Raw genomic sequence first — 14,259 nt, 5'->3', positions numbered from 1 at the left:
TGCCTAACTACAATCTAAAGATTGAAAATTACATGGATAAGCATTTGATTTACTAACCCTTAATCTAAACTTAAAGGCTATGTTACAAGATGGGAAGATGTTAGGCCAACATTCATATCATATCATCCAATATGTTATCAATCAATTTGCATGTTGAATTTAATGTGTGTGCATGTAATAAACCGTAATTTCATTTATTAATCATTGCATTTTGATTGAAAAATAAATTTTAGTGAGTGTGTGTGAATGGTGATATCCTAGATTCAAGGATTTGAGAGAATTATGAAACTAACATGTTTTTCATATTTTGGATGTGTATTTAAGATTAAAGCTAGTGTCATTCATGAATATATGATGAACAACCAAGAACATGTAAGAATCACATATGAACATTAAAGAATATCAAGAAAATATTCGAAGAATTTAAATAATCACTAGCATGCTTTAATCATAAATTCTCGTCATAGCAATATAAAAAACAAGTTAGAGAAATAGATTATACCTGCATGCAAGATCCAAAAGGTGGAGTCAAGAAGACTAACTCTACCTTGGTGGAAGTCCTAAGGGTGGAGTAGAGACGAAGAATTAGGAGAGGGAGAGTAAGGGGTTATTTGGTTTTTTTTTTTTTTTTTTTCATCACTCATCACTCTTCACTCAATTTTTGTTACTCATCACTCATCAGCTAAAATACTCCCCAAACCCCACCCGTTTAGCACCTAAACTCAATTCTGACCGTGGCTTTGTTTCAAAAAAAATAATAATAATAAAAAAAATTTAAAGTCAAAAGTTGCAGCTAGAATTTCCAAAGTTGTGTGTGTATTTAAAAAAATGTCATCATAACTCTGTTTCCATAACTTGAAAATACTTAAAATGTGTTTTCAGTTTCCATAACTCATTACTCAAAAATTGGAGAATTAAGTGATGGAAACAAAAACTGAAAACATCCCTAAACATACCATTCAACCATGGGACCCACATATTTTGAGTTATGGGTGATGAAAACTGAAAATACAATTATGCCCCTGAGTCTCATTCAATATCATAAGTCTTAAGAAGACCAAGATATGACAAAACTAACTCTACTTTAGTAGAACTCAAGAGGGGAGAAGAGATGATGTTTTTGTGTTCTTTAGAATGGAGAAGAGGGAGAGTTTATACAGTAGTAGTGAAGAAAATATAAATATAAGGGCATTTAATGAAGGTTGACAAATGATCAAAGAGAATCATGAACCTAGACCCTACTTTAGTATTTAGAGAAAGTTTGTACATTAAATTTGGAGGTTGGTGGAAGTGACAAACAAGCCAAATGTCTAATACCTCGGCTTTTCTTGTAGCTCATGTAATAGTTTTCAGAGTTAATTTCGAAAAATCATATCTTTCTTAATTCTAATTGGAATTGCCTCATTCTTGTGCTTAAATTAAAGCTCCCAATGTCTAGTTTCTAGAAATATTAACCTCACTTACAAATTCAAAATATTTTGAGAGAAATAAACAAAATGGTGAGCAAAGGTCATTTGTTGGAAAATAGTTTTAGCATAATTAACATTAATAGGCCCCAAATTAGTTTTCAATTAACATTAATAGGCTTCAATTATTTCCATTTTAGAATCAATCAGTTCCAAATTTATCTCAATTAAAAAAGATAATTACAAAAATTACTCATTGAATAATTAATGTTTAATTTAATTAATCAAGTGTGTGTGACCTTACCATAAGCTGTAGTCCTAGCCAATCAAATTATGATATGCAATTAATTTCAAATTGGTTATAATTATAACTAATTGGAATCAATTGTTTATAATCACATATAATTGAACTCAATTTGAGATAGTGCATCTCGTCCGTTAAAACTTGATTTGATGATAACTTTCAATCTGATGGTCCGTTTAAGGCTTATGAACAATCAATTTGATCGTTACAATGTCAAGATCATTTCGATAAAACAAAATTAAGGATCTAATGGTAATAATTAAGAAAACTATTTCCAAGGTGAAATTACTCTTTTACCTTCCATGTGAGGTTAAATGTGGGTTGCAAAATGAGGTGTCAACAACTTGATACTAACTTGCTTGCACATTGATCGACATGTTGTCAGAATTGCTCACTGGGTTGTTGCAAAGTTTGGACAAAGTTTACTCCCACCTAGTTGGATTTCATCCCACCTTCGGAGTTGGAAAGACTCTGGTTGACGTTAATAGTTTTAAAGTTAGCTTGTGTCAAATTGCTTTTATCCTTGTTTTTCTTTTCATTGTTCTCTTTTGAAAAAAAAAAACCAAAAAAAAATAAAACTAAATAAAAATAAAATAAAACAAAAGGAAAAAAAAAATTGTTCCTGTTTCTTTTTAGAAGATTTCTCCTAAAAAAGTATGATGTTATGATTCTCATGGAATTAAAATTGCTATTTTTAATTCAAAACATATAGCTTAATGAGGTGATGCTTAAACAAGTGGTTTCTTTGCAAAATTGGCTTCCATTGGGATACAGGGAGTTAGTGACTTAGTGCATATTATAACTTTTAGGGTTTTAGGCCATCACAAAATTAATCAACTTTTAAATAAATAATTACTTATTTAATTATGCTCTTGATTAAAATGATTAACATATCAAACAAGCATAGATCACATAGATAACAAAAATAATGACCTAGCTGGAAAATCAATAAAACTATCCGTTTCACAATAAAAAAACCTAAAGAAGATTTAACTTAAACAATCCTCAAGGCAATATATCCATTAATATAATTGAAGTTTGTACAATAGGGTCTGAGTCCACAGGCTCTTCTATTCATGACTATTGCACATGATCTCTCCTATTCGTGACTCTGAGATCTCCACTCAAAGATTTGATTAACAACTGTAGTTAATTGACTGCAACAACTTTGTTTTATAACTGGATCTGATGTTTGCATGTAGTGATAAACTCTAGATTTGTGTAGTGTACTAAACATAAACCTATTATATCTTCAAAAACATGCTCTAAGGTTTGTATTTATATGTACTTAAGATCCATTAAAACCCTAAATCAAACGGCTGATAAAAGAAGTTGAGAATCAATTCTGCCTGAGTCTCGATCAGTCGAGACATGCAGTTTGACTGGTCAAAGTAAGTGGATTTCAACCTGTTGAGCTGCAATCGAATTACAATATTCCAGCTCTCTCATTTTTGCAATCTTGAGTCTTCATCTAGTCTAAACTTGATTTGTATTATTCCAAGGATTAATCCAACACTAATCAACTAGACAAACTAAGTTATAAAATGTTACACACTTACATTTGTTTTTGCCAATCTAAAAATATAGACTACATAAATTATGATTAAATGATATCATGTTAAATTACTAAATGTCCCCAAAACTTAAACTATTAAGAAATGATAAAAATTTATTTGTTTAACCATAAATCTAACACCGCACTAGTAATTCTAGCATATTTTCCATGCACATTGCATAGTTGATTTTACTCACGACTTCTCAGTAAATGCTTATGTTTCCACTTAAATAATGTTAATGATAATAATGAGAGTCAAACTCTTTCACAATACAAATATATGCATTGTGAAAACTATAGAAGTAGTACATTATAACACCACGCACGCTTAACTTTTTGAAATACAATTGTAATTCTATACATGAATTTGACCAAATCGAAGGTTTCGCAGTAAGGGTCGGAGAAGGGCAATCATTTATTCTGAAAACCAACACTTAAGACCAAAAATGGTACTCTAGGCCACACCTTATTTGATAACTACCCAGCAATGGGAACAAAAACTAGCTTACATACAGTAATGATTTGGATCATGCAGTGCATTTCTTGGCTCATGTTCTTCACATTTATTGGAAATATGGTTTGACCTAGTCAATAATGTCCAAAATTTTTTGTTTTGGAAAATTTCTATTTTGTTCCTTAAAGTTTCATATATTTCAATTATATCGAAAAAATTTAAAAAGTGTGGAAAGCTTTACATGTTGAACCAAAAAAATAAAATAAAAATTTTACATTGAACATGAAAATTTTACATGTTGGCTGTTGCTAGCTATGTTGGTTGATGCATGTAGACTTGATTTGCATGCTACTGTCTAGGTCTCCATCTCCAAAAATTATCTTATGCATTTGTCCTAAAGAGCGGCACACTTTATAGGACGGGAATCATAAGATACCAGTCTCCTCAATCTCATAGTTGCAACTTTTTAATTATTTTTAGTTTAGTCTCATTGTTGCAACCTGCAAATTGGTCGTATGAACCCCACATTTGGATTTTATAGCATTGGCCATTGGCAGACTGCCACCTACACCTGCACCATCAGTGGGTCAAATTAAATTGCATAGGCTCATTATTGCAAGTCAATTGGGCCTACTTGGAAGCTAGGCGGTTGTGGGTCTATTTCACCATTACTCGCTGGTCCAGATCAGTATAGAGATAAGGCCATAATAACTAATAAGGCCCGTAACTGTCAATAAGCTGTACTGTAGGTGGACGCCATAGGAGTAGTTTTTATAGTCCTTTTTGAAAAGTCATACGTAAATAAATAAATTAAAAAATTAAAAGAAAACAAATTTGTCAACAAATGCACACTAGCATTTCTTTCTTACCAAATTAAGAGCCCGTTTAAATTGGGAAGGAGTGAAGGGGAGTAAAGTAGAGTTGACTGAAAGTATGCTAATTTTGAATTAATTCTACTCTACTCTACTTTACTCTCCCTCATTCCCTCTCAATCCAAACGGACCATAAAGTATATTTAAAAGGTTTCAATTTGATCCTCCATATTTAAGTACATTTTCAAATTGATTTTCTTGTTCATCTTTTCTCAGTGTCAAGTGAGTGCCTAGTCATACAACACATCACCCAAATACTAAAAGGAAAAGAAACAATGCCATGTTAAGAGGGGAAAAAAAAAGAAAAAAGAAAGACTTGGTCAACAAGAGTGATTTTCAAATCACAAGAACATACTCTATCTCAAATGCCCAATATAATGCAACATTTACAATTCAATGTCATAACAACAATACTTCTTCTTTTTTTGACATATCATATTATAATTTATATTTTTTCTATAAATTTAATTAATGAGACTAACTATGAGAATGATGTGAGTGAAAGGAGTATTTCTCCTAAATTATTGGATATATATGTGTGTGTGTGTGTGAATACTAGCCAAGAATTTAGTTTGGGGTCAGAAGTAAAATTAAAAGACAAAGTTATAATAAAAAATTGTTCCTCAAAATGTTGGTTAATATAAGTAAAAAAGAAATTAATTAAAAGATTAAATAAAATTTTAATTGTGATACAAATTTAAAATAAATATAAAATGTATTTATCTTAATTGTATAACATAAATATACAAATTAACATAAATTTGTTGGAGCATTTTTTTTTATATTTAAATATCGCTTAAATAATACTCACGTAATCGATTTCTTATATATATTTTTAAGCTATTCCTTTCGTATTTTGTGATATAAAGTTGTTGATTATTATTTTTATTCAAATTCGGCAAATATTTCTTTTTCCATGTAAAATATGATTAATCCAATATCTCTTTCATTTATGATTAAAATATATTAATTAAACAAAGAGATAAGTGAATAAAGGAGAGCTTAATTTGAGGGCATAAAGTAACTAGAAAAAATGTTTCATATATTAGTGAACCAACAACAAACAGAAAAAAAAAAAGAAAACCATTTAAGCAAAAGTTAAAGAGCTTTGTATGTCAACCGACATATTTTATGTTTACATATGAAATCTTCCCCTCCCATTAAAAACATTGCCCAAAAAAAAAAGAAAGATATTTAGGGACTAGGTTGGGGTACCGGGTCCATCACTCCATGTGACAAACGTCCAAACAAACTTGACCGGCAAATAAATCATGAACGAGTGATCCACCTTACAACACATAGGTACAGAGACAAACGTTTTAAATCAAACATAAGACAATCGTTAAAGTAAACATTAATAAAAGTAAGTGATCCCATTTCAAAAAAAAAAAGACAGACAATTTCAAGGAGTCAGCTCTGAATTCTTGTAAAACCATGATAACACGCTGTTTTAAGATGACCATTTTCATTTTCACGTGTGAATGACAAATTTCATTGAACAACAATATTGGCTTGAATGAGTTCAACTGCTTTTCATTGAACGTACGGCTGGTACGACGGATAAAGTGTAAATGTCAAAGCTTGAAGCAGGAGCAATTGCTTTATAGCCTCTTCCATGTTCTTCTTTAGCTGCTCAACAACCAGTGCAAAAGACTCATTGATTTACTGGATACATCTTTTCCATATATCTTCACTAACACAATATCTCATTCTATTTCTCCACGGTAGATGGGTGGGGTATTTGGAAACAAATGGTCTCCGGATTCAATGATGTGGTTAACTTTTGCATCGGTGTTTGCCTTGTGGGCAATTACTGTAAGTTCAGCTAATTTGGTTTCAGAGAGGGAGTTTAGTAATTACAAACATGGTAGAAGGAAACTAGACGACATAGGAGGTAAGTCACTTCTTCCACTGATTGAAGTAGCCAGATATTTGATTTTGAGACGTGGGGTCTGCCTATTTTAGTGTCTTTCTTCTAACTGAATAGCACTGCTTGCATTTCTGTTGAAACCAAAAAATTTGATCATAGCCCTTAAAATTTTATAGCTAGCAGATTAATATACTTGTACCTACTTTGAGTTCCAAACTTTGACATAGTTGATATATTTGATCTGCTTAACATACGCACGCACACACAGAAGGTTATTCTAAAATTTTTGCTGGCTTATAGGTTCCATAAGCATTGATTGTGGGATTCTGGATGATTATAAATACACTGATGACAAAACTGAGATAGAATACATTTCCGACAAAGATTTCATCGACTCTGGAGAGAATAGGAACATATCTTCTAAGTTCAATCATGAAACCCTTCAAAAATATCTATGGAATGTGAGAAGTTTTCCTCAGGGAAACAGGAGTTGCTACACCATAAGACCTCACGAAGGCAAAGATACTACCTACTTCATCAGAGCCACCTTCATGTATGGGAATTATGATGAGCAGGACAAGTTGCCAGAATTTGATCTATATAATGGAGTTAATATTTGGGACAAAGTAAAGTTTGACAATGAATCTCATATTGTCATCAAGGAGATTATACATTTCTCTTTGATGGATCACATAAATGTTTGTCTCTTAAATACTGGCTCAGGAACTCCTTTCATATCAGCCCTAGAGCTGAGGCATTTTCATAATTCAAGTTATAGAATCCCACCTACAAAATCCTTGGTTCTGTACAGGCGTTTTGATGTTGGTTCAACAACTGGTCAAGTAATCCGGTGAGTTATTTCTTGTGGTTATTCAGATTAGTTTTCTATTGTCTCAAGCTACCCCTATCAATAGGCCAGACATTGATGACAATATTCAAATCTAATCTAATTATCTAAATAAAATTACTATTTTCATAGAGCAGTGTTTCATTTGAAATAAGAACTATACCAAGGCAAGAAAAGTAGGATATAATAGGAGACTATTCTACAGGGCTTTTATAAATGTTGAAGAATTTATTTGACTCTTAAACCATTTTGAGAAGTGGATCTATCATAGTGATTAAGCCAGGATGGATAAGATATAGGATAATTTGGTACCATTACTTGAAATCTTGAAGTACTTTCATTTAATTTAGACTCTTATTCATAGTATATTCTGTCCATCCCATTTGGATGCTCCGGTTTGGGGCGAGTTCCAAGTTTTTGTTTGCAAGGATGATTAGATAATATGTTCTTTTGCAGTAACATCTTCCATTAGTACATGATATATTTTTTAATGCCTCAGGTACAAAGATGATGCTTATGATCGAATGTGGTTTCCTTATAACTTTCTTCAATCAATACCATTCGATACCTCCTCTGCTGTTGATAGTGTGAATCATTCTGAATATAAACTGCCATCAATGGTCATGAACACGGCAGTCAGACCAATGAATAATGACTCCCTTGATTTTGAAGTGGATACTAATGATCCCACTTTAGAATTTTACATATACCTGCACTTTGCCGAACTTGAAATCATCCAAGAGAATGAACAAAGAGAATTCAACATTAGTCTAAATGGTAACTCCTGGAAGGAATCTGTTGTTCCTCTCTACCTGTCCTCAACTACTATAAATAGTAGCACGCCAGTGAGGGGACCCAAGCTCAAGTTTTCTATTTATAAGACGGAAAATTCCACCCTCCCTCCTATTCTCAATGCAATGGAGGTTTACATATTTAAAGATTTCTTACAGGCACCAACAGACCAAGAAGATGGTATGTTGTTCTTACACCAAATTTGTTGTCAATCAATTGAGATGCAACTTTACTAGGTCTCCTCTTTTTGTCGTTCTTATATTTTTATTGGAATGAGATAAAATTTTGATTCAGTTTGAGAATAATGTTGGTGTATATTAGTTAATGCCATCATGGACATTAAAGTGAGCAATGGGGTAACTAAAATCTGGCAAGGAGATCCATGTCTGCCACGACCTGCGTGGGATGGCCTGAATTGCAAAGACAATGGTTATGAGCCCCCTATAATCATCTCCTTGTGAGTGTCTGTTAAACCCAATTAATAAGTCATCTAGATATCTAATGATATACATTACTAGCCTAATTGAGCCTTTTAAATTTAATTGCAGGAATCTAGGCTCAAGTGGATTGACAGGAAAGATATCTCCTTCAATGGCTAGGTTTAAATCATTAGAGTACCTGTGAGTATTATTCAATAGCAACTTTCAATCTTTACACAAATGATGGCATTTGCCATTTGAGCATTTTTGACACAATTAGCAAACTATTTTGTCAACCCAATGTCACTCCATGAGAATCAATACTTCTCAATCATTCATAGCTATAAAGTTTTATAAAGCATTTCTTAACTTAATGTTCAAAATATCTAATCAAACAAATCCAATGCATCATTTCTCAGGGACTTATCAAACAATAGCTTAACAGGACCACTACCAGAATTTTTGTCACAAATGCCAAAATTAACAACCCTGTAAGTGGTTTTGCCCTTGATGTTAATGTCCCATACTAAAAATTTGAAATAAACCATCTAACTCAAACAATTCTTTGCAGGAATTTGTCAGGAAACAAACTCTCTGGTTCAGTTCCTTCTGCTCTCCTAGAAAGATCAAATAATGGTTTTCTGTCATTGAGGTTTGTTTTTACTCAAAAATCATAAATTTATATGATTCGTGATTTGGTAATGTGCATAATATTCAATGTTTTTCATTACCCCTTTTGTTTATTTAATTTTGTTAAAGATTTAACTTCCATCTTTTATAATTTCATAGTGTGGATGGAAATCCAGACCTTTGTGTGATGGCTCCATGCAAAAAGGAGAAAAAGAATTTTGTTGTCCCGTTAATTGCAGCCATTGTCTCAGCTCTAGTTGTCTTAACTATGCTAGTTGTTTGTTGGCGCTGCAAAAGAAAACAAGGTATACGTGGTACAAAGTTTCTTTATTGTGATCTAAATCACTTAATAATAAACACTATCAATACAGAAATCATTTTGTTATTATTTTTGAGATACTATCACATTTAGAAGAATAAAAATGAATTTTTCTTTAAAATCCCTGGAATTACTTGAGCATACCATAATTGGAGATTATGATGGTCTTATTAGCTGCAAAGCAACTTCCAAGTACTCACCAAGGAGGCAGGCCACTGAAGTCAGACAATCGACAATTCACATACTCTGAGGTTGTAAGTATAACCAACAACTTTCAGAAAATTGTTGGGAAAGGGGGATTTGGAACGGTATACCTTGGATGCCTAAGTGATGGCATGCAAGTTGCAGTCAAAATGCTCTCTCCATCATCAACTGATGGCTCAACGCAATTTCTCACAGAGGTATGCTATTCTACACCCAAGAACTTTAATTGTTACCAAAATATGTTCAATTAAAGTATTTATGTATCTATGATTGAGTGTCATTTTGAATTGCAGGCTCAGCTCCTGATGCGGGTTCATCATAGAAACTTAACTTCCTTTGTTGGATACTGCAATGAGGGTACAAATTTTGGGATCATCTATGAGTACATGGCGTATGGGAACTTAGAAGAGCATCTATCAGGTACTAAATGATTTACTTCTTGACCGACATTCCATTTGTAAAAAATAACTTAAAAATACCGGACTTCCGGTTTGTTCTGTTATGGCTGCAGATAAAACAAGAGACGCTTTGAGTTGGAAAGAGAGACTTCAGATTGCAGTTGATGCGGCACAAGGTCAGCTGGCAGAATTGCTCTTAATAAAGTTGACTTCTAGTTTGGTTCATACGTTGTAACTAAGATGTGCCAAACCTATACGTGTAGGCCTAGAGTACTTGCATCATGGTTGCAAACCACCTATAATTCACAGAGATGTGAAGACAGCCAACATTTTAGTGAATGAAAAACTGCAGGCCAAGATAGCTGATTTTGGTTTCTCAAAATTCTTCACTGAAGGTCAAAGTCATTTATCCACTGCTATTGTTGGCACGATGGGTTACCTTGATCCAGAGTAAGTCTTTGTGGTTCAGTATACGTCCATTCAATTCATTTTTTGGTTTAAGTTTTCTTCAACACATTCTGACTGACTGAAATTTAGCATCTAGATTAATGGTATTAGAGTTGTCTTCTATGCAGATACTACACTTCCAACAGGTTAACTGAGAGAAGTGATGTGTACAGCTTTGGAATTGTACTTTTGGAGCTGATCACAGGCAAGAGAGCAATAATAAAAAGCCATAACAAGGATAACACTAATATTGTTGATTGGGTTAGCCCCCTTCTTGCTAGAGGGGATATAAGAAATATCATTGATCCGAGAATGCCTGGAAATTTTGACACAAATTCGGTTTGGAAGGCAATAGAGACAGCAATAGCATGTGTGCCATTAATTTCCATCCAAAGGCCAAGCATGAACCATGTGGTGATTGAATTGAAGGAGTGCTTGGAGATAGAAAAGGCTCATGAACAAGATTGTGGTCCAATGACGAAATCATTCAACGACACATTTGAAGTGAACCCTTTGGGCCTTGAGATGGATATGGTTCCCCAAGCAAGGTAGTACGTACTAGGTAGCCAATTGCTGGTTTTGAGTATAATACAAACGATCCAATTTGTTGATTGTAAATATAATGATCGCTTATTTTTCATTTGAGAAAGAAAACAATAAGTTAAGAAAATCTATAAATCTTTGGTATATGTCTTTCATCTTTGTACTTGTCAGCTAAGTTTAGTCGGTAAACATATTAATTAAGAGGTTTGAAAAATCCAATCAAGACCAAGAAAGAGAAGGCTTTATACACAGAGAGAGCTAACTTCTGGTCTTACAAACCTGTGAGAAAATTCAAGCGTGAAAGAAAATCTGGAATGAGACTAAGAAGAATCTAGAAAAGCTCAGAGTGCTCTATTACCATGTGAGAATTTGATGAAAGTTGCATTGTATTAACCAAATGAAAAAACTGTACAAGCAGAGGTATTTATACAAGCTTGAAGTGTAACTGACTTCCTAACTAACCCCAAATTATACGGATTTATTCCCTCCAAAACTAACGATATGAAATACCCTATCAGCTACTTACACGTGTCCATAAATATCACTACTGTTTACTACCACTAAACTACCAGTAGCATAAGGAGCTACAAGACAGAACACAGAACCAATAACTGGTTCTTTGTGCTCGTCCTGCTCAGATTGCAACTTGTAGCTTGAAGCTAATCCTTCTGATAACTTCCAACGAGGACTATTCATTGCCAAACTAAAAAGAAAATTATTTTTTAATGTGGTAAACTGTCCATCTACTCTCTCATCCATTCACTCTCCCTCTGTCCCCTTTGCTTTTTCACTTGTTCTCTCTCTGATTATTGTGTCCCCACCGTCGATTATCAATGTCCTCATCATCGAATCGTTGCTCTCAGCGGCGTTGGTGGCTTGTTGAGGTTGCAGAGGTCGTCATATGGCTGGGTTATTGAGATGGGTCTGTGTTTTTGGTGGGTCGTTGGTGTTTTTTGTCGTTGAGCCATTTGGTTTGTGTTTTGATTGAGGAATTTGTGTTTTTGGTGGTAGTAGTGGTGTATTTTTGGATGCAAGGTGGGTTTGTGTCGTGAAGGAGAAGGTGGATTTGTGTTTGGTGGTAGCAGCGGCGCTTTTGTGAAGGAGAACACGGTCTTGGGTAGGGAAGAGGATAAAAATAATTTATTTATTTTTGGAGAGAGAAAAAATAGTAGTTAAATAGAGTAGAGAAATAATTATTGAGTCTGATATCTATGTGGGTTAAAGTAGCAAAAGTAAAGTGTTTTAGATTAGTTTAACTAAAATTTTATTGAGACTGAATGCTCATAGTAATTTATTCGGAAAAACAAATATAAGAGCAAAATAATCATGTATCTTTCTCCATTTGTGTGACGTATTCACAGCAATTTGAAGTTTTTTTTTTATTCGACACTTGTATTGGTAATAGATATGGCAAAACGGATCCGAATTTTCTGACCCGACCCAAAAAATACGCGTCCTGAACTCGATTTTTTTGATCTGAAGCAAAAATGAGTTGACCTGTTACTCGACTCGTGTTTTTATAGGTCAACCCGACCCGACCCACGACTCGGCCCGAACTTGAACCATTTTTTAAAAACTTTTTTTTTTTGGGGGTAAAAAAAATAGTAAAATTAAGACAATATTAGTTTAATTGTTTGTTGTGAGTTTTAAGGAAACAATTGATGCATTTATATAATTGCATGTAAATTAATTGAAAGATAAATGGTTGAGCATTCTGTAATGAGTCAAGATTTTTAAATATCAAATAGTAAAGTACATGCCAAGATAATCTAATTACAGTAGAGTTAAAAAACATAGATTTAAAATGGTAGACATGTGTGAGAAACATTCACAAGTGTGAAAATAGTGAAGCCAAAGTATCAAATGAGCATAACTTATGAATGCTTAGACCTATTTTTTTAACAATTTATGTCTAAAATAAATGGCTTTTCAAAATAAATTATGATATTTTCTAGTGTGTGTGTTGCTTAACAATGATTTGATATTCATAAAAGAGACCATGTATAAATAAGTAAGCAATCAAACTTTAATGTATATCTCAATTGAAATAGAGTGTCAACCACAATTGATAATAGATTATAAAATTAATTTTGAAGATAGTAAATTTCTTATATATTTTTATTCTTTATCAAATGAGTTATCCAATAAGTCATTTGTAATTTTTTTTTTTTTTTATATTTTGGAATGTTGATATTGTGTAGAAATAAAACTTGTGTATTTATTTTACTTATCTATGTATTATTTTGTTTTAGATAGCAATTTTAAGATTTGTATAATTTAAAAATTATTGAATAAGTATTGATGAGTTTAACTGAGTTCATTCTTAATATAAGTAGTGAATTCAAAATAATTCATTTTACATCAAGTAATTTGTTGCATAACTTGATCCGACTCACAACCCGATTGACCCAAACCCCTTTTTAACCCGTTTAAAATGACCCATTTTTAACCTGTGGCCCATTTTTAACCTGTGACCCATTTTTAACCTGTGACCCATTTGACCTGCAATCCGATTGACTCGACCCGACGTGCCCATTTTGCCATGTGTAATTGGTAACTGCAACCAAAATGTATTGATTTATTAGTTGATTTTTTTTTTTTTTTTTGGGAAGACAACTTGGTTTTACAATCAGACCAGAGTGTAAATCGGTTAAAATAATAATATCCAAACCAAAATATTATTTCAATAATATCATAATTAAAATTGAGTTATAAAATATCGAAAAATGCTAAAAAGTTTACAAATTTTATTATACATCATTTACCAACTAACGTGCTATATAATGAACTTGGGTGAATTTCTAAAAACAATCCAAACAAGCAAAATTAATGCTAAAGTCTGAAAAAAAAAATTGTAATTAATGATACATTAGTTTTTAAAATTTATTTAGTGAAATGTGTAATATCATTAACATCACTCTAAAATATATAGTAAAAATAAAAGAACCAAATTTGTTTTAAGTTACATGGAAAATGCATATCGTAGAAGTCTGATATATTATATATTATCAAAACCAAATATTAAAATATATTATAGAATAATTTAAAATAAATATATTGATGACTAACGCATTTAATTACACGATTTTTTTCATACGATTAATAATTTTGAAATGTCATTATTAAATATTTTAATTTTAATGAAAAATACTAACAAAATGTTTAATATGTTACCAAACAAATACGTAGAGGTTAATCG

The 14,259-nt window shown here is 32.4% G+C and overlaps 1 pseudogene; it reads left to right on the top strand.

Annotated features, from left to right (window-relative positions):
- Window positions 1-11,213, top strand: part of LOC115992406 — a 60,461-nt pseudogene extending 49,248 nt beyond the window's left edge.
- The last annotated feature ends 3,046 nt before the right edge of the window (window positions 11,214-14,259 follow it).

This window comes from Quercus lobata, chromosome 5, assembly GCF_001633185.2.
Source record: "Quercus lobata isolate SW786 chromosome 5, ValleyOak3.0 Primary Assembly, whole genome shotgun sequence".
Lineage (NCBI taxonomy): Eukaryota > Viridiplantae > Streptophyta > Magnoliopsida > Fagales > Fagaceae > Quercus > Quercus lobata.
The sequence above is the reverse complement of the archived record's forward strand: the minus strand, read 5'-3'. Positions and strand labels throughout refer to the sequence as shown.